The 12,952-nt window shown below is 54.0% G+C and overlaps 1 non-coding gene across 1 annotated transcript; it reads left to right on the top strand.

The window, feature by feature from the left end:
* Positions 1-3,748: 3,748 nt before the first annotated feature.
* On the top strand, positions 3,749-3,857 carry LOC140692286 (U6 spliceosomal RNA). Its single transcript, XR_012067856.1, has one exon. It is a non-coding gene; the product is annotated as a U6 spliceosomal RNA (small nuclear RNA).
* Positions 3,858-12,952: the final 9,095 nt, after the last annotated feature.

Below are 12,952 nucleotides of genomic sequence, written 5' to 3'. Positions count from 1 at the left end.
GACCCTAAACAGGCAAAGCCATCTTTTGTAGGTCTCCTCTCTCTCTCTCTCTCCCTCTCTCTCTCTCTCTTTCTCTCTCTCTCCCCACTCCCTCCCTCCCTTTCTCTGTCATGTTTTTGTTCTCTTTTCTTAGGGTTTGATGACTTGAGACGATCCTTTAACATTCCTTGTAAAGCCGGCTTGATGGTGCTGAAATCTTGTAGCTTTCGTTTATCTGTGAAGCTTTTGATTTCTCCCTCAAATCTGAACGAGAGCCTTGCTGAGTAGAGTATTCTTGGCTGTCACTTTTCCCCTTTCATCACTTTAAATATGTTGTGCCACCCACTTCTGGCCTGTAGAGTTTCTGCTGAAAAATCAGCTGATAACCTTACGGGAGTTCCCTTGTATGTTATTTGTTGCTTTTCTCTCGCTCATTTTAATATTTTCTCCTTACCCTTAATTTTGGTCAATTTGATGATGATGTGTCTCGGTGTGTTCCCGTATGGTACTCTTGGCACTTCCACCTCATTTGGTTATTTAAAGGATCTTCAGTCTGTTCAATTCATAGGAGAGAACTTCCACACGTATTTCTTCTCAGTTTTATGAAACAAAGAAGGACCCAGAAAACTGGCAAAACATAAATGCTCTTCTATTGGGTTGAGCAAAGACAGGCCCTGGCCGGGGAGGGGGGGGGGGGTGTAGATGTATGTTATGTCCTGATTCCAGGAAGGAAAGGGGCCAGGGTCAGCGTGCCCTTCTTTCTGGGGTATCTGTCTGTTCGCTTTTGGTGTTCGGCTGGTTTGGTTATTTCGGCTTTCTGTTTGGCTCCTTTCACAGATCCAGTGGCTCAAAGCAGCATTCTGATTTTCTTTTCTCCTGGGGTTTGGTTTTTGATAGGTAGAGGGACAGGGCCCACGCAGGGGTGGGGGTGGGGGTGGGGGTCACTGCGGCAGAGAAAGGGAGGCGGCTATGGTGAAATCATCGAGCTGAGGGGATTTCTACGAGAGGGACTCTCCGAAGTGAATGGGGTCCAAGGAGATCATCAGGGTTTCTGTGTGCTCGGTTGGTTTTGTTCGTGCGTGTGTTTGTTTTTTCTGGACGAGGCCAAAGAACTCCTCGGGTGGAGGTGCGTGTCCGAAGGGTCTGACAGGATGGGAGGATGCGGGGCGAGTCAGTCCATGTGCCCAGAAAGAGAGAGAACCTGTCATAGCTGAGACTCAGGCCTTTTTTGGACCTAGGCCCAGAGAGCAGTTCGGCTCCGAGCATTCACGGAGAAGTTCGTCGCCACCTCAGTCGTGTCCCCCACCCCCGCCCTCCCCCACGCCTCGGCCCCCAGTGAAGGAGGAATCATGAAGTGGCCGCACTTAGGCTAAGCCAATTTTGGGCTTTATGCTTACTGCTTGCTTTTAGAACGATCAGCAAACTCGACTGACCAGACACCGCTCCCAGCCCCAGGCCCACTGTTCAAAGCAGCTAAAGTTGTCGATTCTAACTGTTTGATTGGACCTTCCTCTGATCGTTCAAATTGACAATCATGTTTGACGTCTGAGTCTTTCCCCAGGAAGGGAGTCACGGGAGGATAAGCTCAGGAGAACGACCAGCCCCCTCCCACCCCCCCACCCCGAGTTCCTCCGTGGCGCTGGTGCCGCCGGGTGAGTCTGACCAGAGAAAGAAGGTCACGGGCTGATGACCTACTAGACCACCAGGAGGTCCCATGTTACCAGACACTCATCCAGATTTAGGAGGAAGTTTTATCAGAGACCCTTGTTGATCATGAGCACCTTTTATGCTCCCGCCTGTTGTGATTCCCTTTCATGCTCCAACCTGTTCGTCCACAGAAGCATGAAACCCCAACCCCAAGACGGGTTCACAGTTTGGAAGGCACTACTAGCCTGCTGTGAGTCCCCTTTGCCCAGCAAAGCAATCAAGCTGCCTCTTTTCTTCTAAACTCTAAGACCCTGTCTCTGGGTTATTTGGCTCGTCAGGGACGGGGTTGGGGGGGGCGATCTTTCGGCAACACCCGCACAAGTTTCCCTGAGTGGCAGGAACCAGCGTGGCCCTCAGGCCTCAGCCCCGCAGGCAGGCAGGCAGGCAGGCAGGCAGGCAGGCAGGCAGAGCTGGAGCGACCGTTGGTCCCGCCCCCGCCCGCGCACCCCCCCCCCCCGCCCCCCCGCCGCTGCTTCCGCCGCCGCCGCCGCCGCCGCCGCCACTGCCGCCGCCGCCCAGGCCTCCTCCACCGATCGGTCCCAAATCGGGTCCTAAATCGACTGGACTGTCTCCTGGAAGCGGGGGCGGGGACGTCAGGAGGATCCATTCGGCAGGGCCTCGTTCAATCGCTTCATTCAAATGCAGAAAGCTCTGTGCTCAGGTCAGAGCCTTTGACTTGGCCTCCGGCTCCTCTCCGTTGAACGGCTTTTGTTTTTTGGTTTCAATTTCCCCACCCTTAGGCCACCCCGTCCCAACTGCACGGAGGGAGGCGGGAGGGAGGGGGAGAATCTCGCCTGGTCTCAGGCCAAAGGAGTCCCCTCCTTTTCCTAACCTGGGTAAACCCCACTAAACCGTTTGAGAATCATGGAAGGGCATGGAAGCAGACCTCTGACTTGATAGATTCCTCTGGGATGGGAGACTTTAAAAAAAAAAAAAATTCTTTTTCCCCTGCTTCCAGGGAGGCAGAAAGGAGGGACAGAGTGTTCCTCTTGCCTCGGGCAGTTCTTTCTTTGTTTGTTTCTTTCTTTTGTTAAATCATGCTTTTTTTTTTTTTTCCTTCCTTTTTTTTCCTTCCAGTTTTATTGAGACAGAGTTGACATACAGCAGTGTATACTTTGGGGGGCGGGCGGGGAGAGGAATTCGATTTTATGCATTTATTTTTGACCGGAGGTACTGGGGATTTAACCCAAGACCTTGTGCTTGCTTGCTAAGCACACACTCTACCACTGACCTATACCCTCCCCCTTGGCCACTTGTGAAGTCCCTTTCATTCAGCATAATCCATCGGGCACATTTTGGGGCAGCCTACTCTGGACCCCAACATTTCCCTATTCTGTAACTTCCCTGGAAGTTTTACACATTAAAAGCTGGGCTGTTGACTGTGCGTGTGCGTGTGCGTGTGCGTCCGTGCGTGCGTGCGTGCGGTCTGGGGGCAGGAGGGAGGGAATGGTTTCCTAGGGGGCCTGCGTTTCATGGACCCAGTTTCTTAGTTCTGAGAACAGGTCTGTTCAAGGAAACTGTTGCCGTTGTAGTATCTCGTCTCAGGAGGCGGTGGTGTCGATGGGCTTCTGAAGCTAGGCCTAGGGAGCAAGCAGTCAGGTATCGCCTAAGAGGCACTTGTGTGGACAACCAAAGTACAGCACAAAGGTGAATCGTCGGAGCAGATGAGAAACCAGATTCAGGGCCGGGAGTAGGGGGTCAGTCTGGTAGGAGATTTCCACACATCGGGGTCATCGAAACGGCTCGAGCAGTTTGAAATGCCTCTGATGATGTCCTGGGGTGTTCGGCTCAACTCTCTGAGCGGCTCCCCCGAAAACAGGCCCGAGGATGGTTTCCACAGGAGCTGTTGTGGCCATTTCTCTGACGTTTACCTCCCGTTGTCCAGCTTCAGTCTGCAAGGCTTCAGGAGACGGAGCGTTTTCGTACTCAATGATGCCAAGGCAAAAGGGTGAGAGAAAATGGGAAACATTCGTGGAGAGGGTCCTAGGCAGATAGTGGAGGCAACTAGAAGACCTTCAGTCTCCGGGCTGGCTTTCAGGTTGAGACAAAAACCCTAAGGAAAGCACTTGCTGCCACAGGACATAGACTAACATGGGAACCATCCAGAGAAGATCAGCACGGCCCCTGAACGTGGACGACACACGCCCATGCGTGAAGCGTTCCATAGTTTTAGTGAAGTCAGTCACCCAGGGAAAGACAGATATCCTATGCCATCACTTCTAGGTGGGATCTGAAAGTAAGTCAAGACACCCATCCATACATAAATAACTCCATTTTAAAAAGACTCCAAGGAACCTATTTACAAAACAGAAACAGACTGGACTCGCAGACATGGAAAAGAAACCGATGGTTAACACAGGGGACAGGGTAGGGTGGAGGAACGGGGTAAGGCGGAGGGATAAATCAGGAGTTTGGGATTAGCAGATATAAACCACCCTATACAAACTAGGTACACAAGTAGGTCCTACTGTCTAGCACAGGGAACTATGTTCAATAGCTTGTAATAACCTATCCTGAAAAAGTATACGTGTGTGTGTGTGTGTGTGTGTGTGTGTGTGTGTGTGTGTGTGTGTGTGTGAATAAGTGAATCACTATGCCGTACGTCATAAATGAACACAACATTGTAAGTCAACTATACTTCCATTGACAGAGAGTTCCTACAATAAGCAGGCAGACAGACCGACAGACCGTCAGACAGACAGACAGGCAGGCAGACAGACAGACACACACACACACACACACACACACACTGTCTGTCTGTCTGTCTGTCTGTCTGTCTCTCTCTCTCTCTCTCTCTCTCTCTCTCTTTCTCTGTCTGTCTGTCTATCTGTCTGTCTCTCTTCTAAGGGTGGAGAAGAGTTTGCTGAGCTATTTCGGGGGCCCTCTCATCCTAGTTCCTATCTCCAAGTTGGTTCAAAGTCCAAAAGGCCGTCAAGCACTTAGTCAGATAGGTCCCTCGAAGAATACCTCCCACATCACGATGACAGACTTCTTAGGCCAGCCGAGAAGGTCCTTCAGTTCTGTGCCCATCTTGGCTCTAAGTTGATGTCAGTCCTCCAGGATCCAAGAAAGCCACGTTGGAAAACAAGTGGTGATTTTGATGGGACAGAAGATCAGTCATTTGGGGGGCGAAGGGTGGGGTAGGGAGAGATACCAGCCTGTCTGTCTGTCTGTTTTCATCCAGTGTGGGAGCCTTCCCAAAGAGATAACTCGAGAAGAGAGAAACGGGGAGTTGACAAAGAACACGTGCGGTGGCGTGCCCTCCCCCCACCCCAGGAGAAGGCCAAGCCAGAAGTCCCTCCGGATGGCGGGCTCTGGACTCCGGCTTCCAGGGGAAGCGATATTTTTTCCTCCCCATTTCAGGCCCGGAAGAAGAGGGAGAGGCAGAGTGTCCTTCTCGGGCATCCGTTGTTTCTGAAGCACGCTTGTTGCCGAAAGATCGGCCCCCGTCCCCGATGAGCCCAAGAATCCAGAGACAAGGTCTTGGAGCTTAGAAGAAAAGAGGTCATTTTATCGCTCTGCCGGGCAAAGGGGATTCACAGCAGGCTAGCGTCTTCAAAACTGTGTACCCACCTTGGGGATGGAGTGGGTGGGGTGGTTCTAGAGCCATAGCTCAAACAATCAAGCATCGATCACCATCCACAGAATCGTTTTCTCATCAGAAGACTCAGCATGGTGTCACGATGCCTCCCAGGTGACCCATTCTATAGAGGCTGGCGGTTAGATCTCATTATCTCATAAGCACTCAAGGTGTGGCCTTCTTGGTCACTCAGGCTATTTTGTCAGGTCAGTAGTCCCGTGACCGACCTTCTCCTCGGAGAAGGACTCAGAGACCCAGCACGATGATGACTTGCAATGACTGAAATACAGTAGAAACAGTAAGATCGATAGCTTCCAGTTTCAACAACGGGCCTGGAACCGTGAGCAGCAACCGGTCAGTCAGAAGAGTCGACCGTTTTAAGGGCGAGCATAAGAAACCGAATGACACCCCCCCCCAAGCAAATGAATGAATGAATGAATGACCTAATGATCCTCCCCTCCTCTCCCCCCCCCCCCCGCCCAAAAACGAAGCAATCCGTTAGCCTAATTCCGGCCATTTTATTCATCCTCCTTCACCCTGAAGCCCCAGTCAGCCACGTGCCACAGTGGTCTGTTTTCCGGTTTCCTCCACCACCCCAACCCCCACCAACGACCACCCCGCCAACATCCCCCCATGCCCAACCACCGCCCCAAGCGCGGGACTGGACGGGGGTGCTGGGGGCTGAGGGGGCGGCGATGGCGGCTTGAGGTGAGGGTGGGGAGTGTTCCGCCCAGATCGTATAGGAAGCTCAAACACAGCTGCAGTACGAGACGAGATGGTAGATTTCTGTGAGTCCTCCCTCCTCTTAAAATCCTTCCTAAGGAGGAGACAGACAGAAAGAGAAACATCACCCTCACTCCCAACGCCTCCTGTGCCCTCGTTGCACCCCAAAACAACAACAAGAAAAACAAAAACAAACACAACCACAAATAACTCGCTATCCCTGGGGAAGAAGGTTTCGATGGCATGGGGATATCATTCTAAACTTCATTCCCTCTTCATCACATTTCATGGAAACCGATTGCAATCTATGAGGCCCTGTGAAGGTAGGGGTTGGGGGGTAGGGAGGAGGGAGGGAAGGGAAGGGGGGAGAGAGAGAGAGAGAGAGAGAGAGAGAGAGAGAGAGAGAGAGAGCGCAGAGGAGAGGAGGGATAAAAGGGGAGAGGACAGGAAAGGAGAGGAGGGAAAAGAGGGGAGGGAAGGGGAAGCGAGAGGAGGCGAGGGGAGAGGAGAGGAGTGGAGGAGAGGGGAGAAGAGAGGAGCGGAGGGGTGAGGGGGGAAGGGAGGGGAGAACAGGGAAGAGGAGAGGAGGGGAGAGGAGAGGAAAGAGAGACAAGGGAGACAGACAGAAAGGCACACACACACACACACACACACACACACACACACAGAATAGCGAAATGGAGAGAGAGACAGAGAGAGACAGACAGACAGACAGACACGGATCTAGGTCCGGGAGACTACACATGGGTATTCTTCTGAGTGATTTTATGTGTTTTCTCAATCGCCACCTATGGAGATAAAAGTCGCTCCCATAAGATGAAGGGAGTCCTTCTGCCACCGCCCCCCGGCCCCGCCCTCCAGCACCGCTTGTGTTTGTCAGGGATTCCAAGCCAAAGCACGTGGAGGAGTGGGAGAGCTTCCTGGCGGCCCAAGGGGGAGGAAAGTCCGGCAGCATGAGAGAGGTAGTTGGCACGGGGAAGCTGGAGGCAGGCTGACGAGAAGATGGGTGAGGGGGCAGGGAGGAGGGTTTCCCAAGTTGGAGAGCCAAGACGAGGGAGGGGAGCCGTCGGTGGTCGCGTTCTGACCCCGACCCCGACCCAGACTGGAGCGGATCCCTGAAAGGAGGCGGTTCGGGCTCTCCTGCCGAGAACGCCCCTCTCTTCCTCTTTGTGCAGAAACACCTTCCGCGGACCGAGAAAGTCTATCCCGAGACCCTCGTCGGAAGAGTCCTTTCCAGACCCATCACGATCCTCCTGGGCCAAGGGGTCCAGGGGATGGGGCGGGGCCTCCATTCGATCCGTCTTCCGTCCGTCCATCCATCCGCAAGATCTTGAATATCCATGTAGGATTCCGGATGGTAGCAGTTTTCCAGGATCCTCCAGATCCTTGTAAGACCTCTCCTGGCAGATTCGACCCCTAGGTCGTACCGCGCAGCACAGGGCACTAGATTCAGTCCCTCGGGACGAGGGTTCCTGAAAAAGACCAGGAAAAAGAAGAACACAATCACTATGGTGTGCACCAGCCAGAAACCAGCACAACCTCGTCACTCTAACAGACTTGCCAAAGGCGGGGTGGGGAGAGAAAGTCATAGGATGGCTACCATCCCTCCCACCCCCACCCCACACGCCAAGCCCCCCAGCCCATCGTCATCCCTGCTCCCCCTCCTCCTCCCCCTCCCCTCCATCGACGCCCGCCTCCCGCTTGTACCCCACTCCTCCGAACCCAGCACCACCCACCTCGGCCTGGACGTGCTCGGCTCGGCTCGGCTCGGCTCGGCCCGGCCCGGCCCGGCCCGGCCCGGCCGTCCGGCCGACTTCTTCGCAGTGTCTAAAATAGCGCCCGGCCGACAGGCAGGTGGCACACGGCACCCGGCAGGGGAGCGAGCGGGACGGTTCGGGATCTCTGGGCGGCGGGGACACGCGGCCGGACAACCAGGAGCACGGACGGCCTGGCGTGCGTTTCTCCGCTCGGGGGGCCTCGACCAGGGACTGTGGTACGGGGAACGGGGACACACACACACACACACACACACACACACACACACACACACACACACACACCCACCCCTTCACCCCCACCCCCACCCCCACCTCCACCTCTGACAGCTTTCATTTGTTTTCGGCCGACCGTCCCTCGATGAGGTACAAGTGCCGGGGCTGGGGCTGGGGCTGGGGCTGGGGGGGTGGAGTTCCTCCCTCCACAACGACCCCACACGGGCTCTGTTCCAGTCACCCGAGTCCTCTTCCAAGTGAGACCACAGGCCTCCATCACCCGGCGTGAGCACTCGGGGGAAAAAGTCACCATCCTCATCGCTCCGCTCCACCTCTACACGTGAAGAACAGTTCCCAGCCCACGCCACTCAACCCCACCCCACGCCCCGATGCCACCCACCGCAGTGGAGAGAAACGAGACGAATCCACAGACGTCCATCCATCCGATGAAGAAACGGACGGCCCCATTCCAAGGAAGCATAGATATCTAGTCAGGAGATTCATCGAGTACTATGGAGGCGGTGGGAAAGGGGGGGGGGGTGTTGCGGTGGGGAGGGCCTAGAGATCCAGCAGTACAGCCCGTGCTTAGCATGCAAAAAATAAAGGCCCAGGGTTCAATCCCCAGCACCTACTCTTCAAAAATAACCCGCGGAGAAGCAAGACGGCGGAGTAGAAGGACACTGGTAGCTCACCCTCTCCCACAAATACACCAAAACTCACATCGACGGACCCACTTGGCCAATCAGAGCACCTGCGGAACTCCGACAGAACACCGCCCTCTTCGAAAGACAAAGACGCCCAAAATCTGGTAGGAGAAAAGGAGAAAAGAAAGAGTAAAAAGCAAAACAGTGCGGGAGGGACCGGTCCCGCGGGGAGGGAGCGGCAGAGGAGGAATAGGGCTCGTTCGCCAAAACTGCCCCTCTCCAACGGAGAGGCCGACGGGACGGAGGGGGCGCCCCCGAGCCTCAGATCTACCCAGAGCACCCCTTGACCGACCGACCCAAGTGAAACGGGCACAGAGGGTCCCCGCGACACCCAGCCCGAGTCGCAGGCCGGCAGCCAGGGGCCGGGACAGGCCGCACGAGCCGGGCGGAGGACCGGGGCGGCGGCCGGGAGGGGATACAGAGCAGAACAACCCGCCCCCCCCATACATGACGGGAAAAGAAAGGCAAAGCAACACGGCCGGTGTGCCCTGGGGGGAGGGGCGCCGTAGCCTCCGTCTCCTCAGATCCGCGGCGCCATCACCGGCGCTTCTCGCGAGAAGAGAGGCGGGACGCAGCCACAGCCGCCATAGCCTCTGGCGTGCAGCATGCGGGCGGGGGCGGGGCCGAGACTCGAATCCGCACCCGGGGGCTCCGCAGCCTTCTAGGCAGGACTGAGATTCGTTTACAGCCCGAGGCAGATAGGATATTTCTGCCCCGGTACCTCAGAGAACTCGCGCCACCATGACTAAGAAGGAGCCGAGTTTTGGGACGCAGCTAGGGGCGGGGCGGTTCCACGGTCTTCCCCGAGCCCACCTACGGAGAGGAGCGCCGCCGACCCGAGTCGGAGCACACAGCCGCACGGAGCAGCGGAACGACCGGGGCCGGGAGAGGGCGGGCGGCCAGCCAGCCACCCTCCTTCCCGGGAGGAACGCAGCATCCGACCGCGGTGCCGGGAACACGTCCCCCCCCCCCCCTTTTTTTTTTTCCTTTTCCTTTCTCTTTTTTAATCTCTCTTCTATCGGTTTTACCTTCTGTTACCTTTTTAACCTTGACTTTTGAACAGTCGTCTACGTTGACGGTTTTAATCCCTTTTAAATGTTTCCTTGAAAATCTTTTTATTATTATTATTTTTAAACATCCACCCCCTTTCCTTTTTCTCTTCTCTTGGTTTAGATCTCCTGTTATTGATTATTTACAGGTTTCAGATATCGTTTCTCGATCTTTTTTCTCCTTTTTATTAAGGTTATTAAAAGACGTCTCAACTCGATCGCTCTTCTGCTTCCACTTACTCTTCTATTATTGATTACACAGTGTCTTCAAACCTTTTCTTTCTCCCTCCTTTTCAAATCCTGTGTTTTATCTCTTGTTAAAGTCTGTTTTATTTCCGATTACCTTTTAAAAATTTACTTTTGAAACAATTGTGTTTTATTTTCTGATCTTTTCTATTTTTTAAAGGCTTTTAGAAGACGTCTCACCTCGATCGCTCTTCTGCTTCCACTTGCTCTTCTATTATTGCTTGTACACTCTTTTCAAACCTTTTTTTCCTCCATTCTTTTAAAATCCGGCTCCCCCACCCCCCTCCCCCTCCCACCGTCTCTGTCTCTGTCTCTCTCTCTCCCCCTATCCCCCTCTCCGTCTCCCTCTATCTCCCTCTCCCTCTCCCTCCCTCCCTCCCTCTCTCTCTCTCTCTCTCTCTCTCTCTCTCTCTCTCTCTCTCTCTCTCTCTCTCTCTCTCTCCCCCTCTCCCTCTCCCTCTCCCTCTCCCCCCCTTTTAAAGTTTTATTCCTGTATAGGCTTTAGATAAATACCTAAACTCCTTAAGGACCACAATAGATAACTGATACTCCTTAAGCCACAGTGCCAGAGAGATAGGAGCAGCATGAGGAAGCAGAGGAACCACTCCCAATGAAAAGAGCCAGAGAAATTCCCTGAAAGCACGATCCACAAAATAGACACGGATGGCCTGCTAGATCAAGATTTCAAAAAAGGAGAGATCCAAGTACCGAAGGAACTCCAAGTGATAGTGTTTAGATGTATACTGTACGTCAAAAACGAAATCGAAGCTCTAAAGAAGAGTCAAGGAGAACTGGTCAGCTCACTGGCTGACATGAGAAGTGGTCTAAAGGCTGTCCAAAGGAGGCTAGATCACACCGAGGAGCGAATAAGTGGCCCAGAAGACAGGACAACAGAAAGAACCCAATCAGAACAGCTGAGAGAAAAACAAATAAAGAACAACGAAAACAATCTCAGGGACCTACGGGACCATCGAAAGCGTGCCCATCTACGCACAATAGGGGTTCCAGAAGGGGAAGGGAGAAGCAAGGGGGTCGAAAAGGTATTTGAAGAAAGCATGACTGAAAATTTCCCAGCTCTAAAGAAGGAATCCGATATCCAAGTCCAGGAGGCTCAGAGGGTGCCAAACAGGGAGAACTCAAACAGACCCACACCGAGACCTATCCTAATCCAGATGGTCAGAGTCAAGGAGAAAGCAATGATCCTAAATGCCTTTAGGCAAGAGAAAAACAAAGAGTGAGTTCCAAGGGAACCCCCATAAGGCTCTCAGCGGATTTCTCTCCACAAACACGTCAGGCCAGAAGGGATTGGCAAGATCTATTGAAATTCCTGAATGAAACACAAAACAAAACAAAACAAAACAATGCAGCCTAGGATACTCTATCCAGCAAAGCTATCCTTTAGAATAGAAGGAGAGGTAAAGAACTTCACAGACAAGCAAAAGCTAAAAGAGTTTTGCAACACTCAACCCATGCGAAAAGAAACATCCACAGGTCTACTCTAAATAGAGAAGAAGCAGGACGGTACAAACATGAGACACTCATCCCCGGAAAGGTGATCACTCCCGTTCATTCCAAACAGAATAAACACAAAATTGTAAAAGAAGACATCTAAACCATCAGGAGTGACAGAGGGAAGCAAGAAAATATAGAGACTTTTATTTTTCCCCCTTCTCCTTCCTTTCTTTCTCTTTGAAACGTTTTGTTCTCGGTAGGATGGGCTTGAGATTCTATTACTATCTGTTTCGTACAAACAGTTATAGTCCTAGGTGAACAGATTTCCAAAAGAAAAACGAACGAACGAACGAACGAACGAACGAACTAACAAAACAGAAACAGACCGACAGATTACAAACTTGAGGTTGTCAGGGGTAAGGGCGGTGGGACGGGACTGGGATCTCCACATGTAGAATAGATAAACACGATGGTACCGTGGAACACGGGGAAGAAAAGTTTAAAAAAAAAAAATCAAATAAGCCAAATGACGCCTACCCGCCCGAAGAAAGAAAAGTCCATAGACACGGACGTGCATGCGTACAGACACCGCATACAGAGAGAGAGAGAGAGAGAGAGAGAGAGAGAGAGAGAGAGACAGACAGACAGACAGACAGACAGACAGACAGACAGACAGACAGACAAAGACAGACAAAGACACACATACTTAAGCCAAGCATGCAAACTAAAAATCCCTACATGACGTGAAGCAACCCAGATCATCCAATAACCAAGGACGCCCGGTCAACTAGAGATCCTTGGGGCCACAGGAGGCCAGGTAAGCCGCATAGGCACACAGAGTACAATCCCTCGGGCCACGGGCAGCTGAGAGGGCCGCGACAGCTGGTCGAACGCGTTGTGGGGGGGGGATCCACTGGGAGATCCACTCGGGCCGCCATCAGACAGAGGGCCGCGACGGCTGGTCGACCTCGTGGGCGGGGGGGGGGGTCCACTGGGTCCGCGGCGGCTGGTCGACCTCGTGGGGGGGGGATCCACTCGGAGATCCGCTCGGGCCGCGACGAGACAGAGGGCCGCGGCGGCTGGTCGACCTCGTGGGGGGAGGGGATCCACTCGGAGATCCCCTCGGGCCGCGACGAGACAGACAGAGGGTCGCGACGGCTGGTCGACCTCGTGGGGGGGGATCCACTCAGAGATCCACTCGGGACGCGATGAGAGAGAGACACAGAGAGAGAGCCGCGACGGCTGGTCGACCTCGCGGGGGGGATCCACTCGGGGATCCCGTAAGGACACAGGGAGCGAGAGGGCGAGAGGGCGAGAGGGCGAGAGGGCGAGAGGGCGAGAGGGCCGCGACGGCTGGTCGACCTCGTGGGGGGGGGGATCCACTCGGAGATCCGCTCGGGCCGCGACGAGACAGAGGGCCGCGGCGGCTGGTCGACCTCGTGGGGGGAGGGGATCCACTCGGAGATCCCCTCGGGCCTCGGCGAGACAGACAGAGGGCCGCGGCGGCTGGTCGACCTCGTG

This window comes from Vicugna pacos, unplaced genomic scaffold, assembly GCF_048564905.1.
Source record: "Vicugna pacos unplaced genomic scaffold, VicPac4 SAC-SAT, whole genome shotgun sequence".
NCBI classification, from domain to species: domain Eukaryota; kingdom Metazoa; phylum Chordata; class Mammalia; order Artiodactyla; family Camelidae; genus Vicugna; species Vicugna pacos.
This window is presented reverse-complemented; position numbering and strand designations above follow the sequence as displayed.